Below are 2,797 nucleotides of genomic sequence, written 5' to 3'. Positions count from 1 at the left end.
ATTAATTCCAGGACCGGGAGGGAGGCTAGAGCCAGAAGGAGAGTTCTTGCTGCCCAGGGATCCAGGAGAGGTGCGGAGGGGGGCTTTCAGGGAGAGACTCGGGGCTGCTGGGCCAGACCTCTCCCTGCACGGCCAGGGCCCTGTGCTCCACCCCCACCTGGGACCCCCATTCTTCTTAGCACCCTGTGCTTGAGGCAGCCGCTCCAATAACTTGCATCCAAGACTCTGTACACCGCAAAAGGGGCTTCGGTTCTGAACCCACCCACAGAACTGAGTCTTCAGTGCAATTTAGCCCAGGGCATTCAATACGTAATGTTAAGGACCGGGGGTTACAGTTATTAGTCAACATTCGTTCATTCATTCCCTCATACATTCCAGAAACCCAGCAGTCGTCAATTGCTCTATGCCCACCTCCCTGCATAGCTGCGTAGGTTAAATAAAGTCGTGAAGGTAGAACCGCCCACGGAGGGCTGCGTGATGCATCTCCGGCTGGGTGAGCCTGGCTTCCCAATTATCACCGACAAGCCTCCCCCGCCCACTCACTGCCGGGCATCCAGGTGAGTCACTGACAGGCCATCTCCGTCTTCCAAGTCCTCTAGGTGCACCTGTTTAGAAAGGACAGAGCCGTCAGCCCCGCAGGACTCTGAGCATCTTACTGATTTGCCTGGAAACCCTCAATTGTCTCCCAGATAAAGTCCAGACTTCTGAGTATGGCCTTCAAGGCCCTCTATGACCCAGTTCAACGGCTCTGACACTCTCCTTCCTTTTGGCTGGCCTCCTTTCTGGCCGGTGGAGCTGTTCCCTAGCTCCCAGACTTGCCTGGAGGGCTGGACGTTGGCAAGGCTCCCTAGTCTCAGCTTCTGTCCCTGCAGATCTGTGCCCTCGGCATCCCTGCCCCCAGCCCCTCTGAGGGGCGTTGGTGGGAGCCTTTGTGTTTGGGCTTGGCGCTTCATCTTAGGCCCCTCTGGCCTGGCCATCACTGAGGGTACTTTGAGGATGGACCCATTTCTGTCTCCCGTGTCGTCCAAGAGTGTTGGATAATAGCACAGTTGTGCCCTCCGGGAGCTGGGGGGCAGAAGCTGCTGATGTGAACCGACCCCCGGAAGTCTGGGTGTGGTTTCTGTTTCCCCCCTGTCTACACATGGTCCTTTTGTCTGTCCAGTACTGGATGCGGCTGTCTGCGTGGGACCTGGAACCAGAGAGAGAGAAAGAGAGAGACAAGCATTTGCTTTAGGGTTAGCCTGGGAAGAGCTTGGTGTGCATCGGACCTGGGACCCGTGCTGTGCTCCCTCCCAGCGCATGGGGCCCTCTGCTTTCAGTCATCTCCACCTCCGTGTGAGTAAGGGTCCTTTCAGCCAGTCCCGTAGGAAATAAAGTCAAGGTTACACTGGTAAGGAGAGCATGAATTTTTCAGATGGACCCAACTGAGGTTTGGGAAGGAGCGGAATGCTGGTCGGGAGCGTGGGTCCGAGTGTAGACACTTTTGGAGAGAATCAGCAGCAAGGCCAAGTGAAGGACCCCTTCCCCCGATCCGACCCATCCTCGCTCATCGGAGAGACCCAGCTGCAGACATGAAGGCCAGAACCTGCCCCTCTTCTGATTTTAAATTTTCCAGTAGCCTCACAAAATAAAGAAAATGTAAGTAAAATTAATCCTGATCATATGCTATATTTAACTGACTATATCTAAAATATTATCATCTGGGGCGCCTGGGTGGCTCAGTTGGTTAAGCGACTGCCTTCGGCTCAGGTCATGATCCTGGAGTCCCGGGATCGAGTCCCGCATCGGGCTCCCTGCTCAGCGGGGAGTCTGCTCCTCCCTCTCATGCTCTCTGTCTCTCATTCTCTCTCTCGCAAATAAATACAATCTTAAAAAAAAAAAAAAAATTTAAAATATTATCATCTGAACATGTAATTGATATAAAAGTTATGGAGATGTTCTACATTCCTTTTATTGTACCGAGTCTTAAAACTGGCATGGGCAACAAATATCATATGACCCAGCAATGCCACCTCTGGATATTGATCTGAAGGAAACAAGAATGCTACTTTGAAAAGACATCTGGGGGCTCCTGGGTGGCTCAGTCGTCGAGTGTCTGCCTTCGGCTCGGGTCATGAGCCCAGGGTCCTGGGATCGAGCCCTGCGTCAGGCTCCCTGCTCGGTGGGAAGCCTGCTTCTCCCTCTCCCACTCCCCCTGCTTGTGTTCCCTCTCTCGCTGTGTCTCTGTCAAATAAATAAATAAAATCTTAAAAGAAAAGAAAAGACAAGACATTGCACCCCATGTTCTTTGCAGCATTATTTACAATCTCTATGACAGAGAAGCAACCTACGTAGCCATCAATGAGGAAGAGACAAAGAAAATGTTACACACACACACACACACACACACACACACACAATGGAATGTTATTCAGCCATAAAAAAGAAAGGAATTCCTGCTATTTGCAAAGACATGGATGGACCTTGAGGCCGTTATGCTTAGTGAGATAAGTCAGACAGAGAAAGACAAATACTGTATGACCTCACTTACATGTGAAATCTAAATAAATAAATAAACCCAAGCTCACAGACACAGGGGACAGAGGTGGGGTGAAATGGGGGAAAGGGGTCAAAAGGTACAAACTTCCAGTTCTAAGATAAATGAGCCCTGGTGACGTCACGTACAGCTCGGTCACCCCAGTTAACAATGCCGTATGGTATATTTAGAAGTTGCTAAGAGAGCAGATCTTAAAAGTTCTCATCATGACAGAAAAGGTTGTCACTACAGCCAGTGATGGATTGTTAATCCGACTTACTG

At 50.8% G+C, this 2,797-nt stretch overlaps 1 long non-coding RNA gene across 1 annotated transcript; it reads left to right on the top strand.

Annotated features, from left to right (window-relative positions):
- The first annotated feature begins 419 nt into the window (after positions 1-419).
- On the top strand, positions 420-1,613 carry LOC116648758. Its single transcript, XR_004302566.1, has 3 exons — positions 420-557; positions 1,163-1,335; positions 1,415-1,613. It is a non-coding gene; the product is annotated as an uncharacterized LOC116648758 (long non-coding RNA).
- The last annotated feature ends 1,184 nt before the right edge of the window (positions 1,614-2,797 follow it).

This window comes from Phoca vitulina, unplaced genomic scaffold (genome assembly GCF_004348235.1).
Source record: "Phoca vitulina isolate PV1807 unplaced genomic scaffold, GSC_HSeal_1.0 scaffold45, whole genome shotgun sequence".
Classification (NCBI taxonomy): Eukaryota; Metazoa; Chordata; class Mammalia; order Carnivora; family Phocidae; genus Phoca; species Phoca vitulina.
The sequence above is the reverse complement of the archived record's forward strand: the minus strand, read 5'-3'. Positions and strand labels throughout refer to the sequence as shown.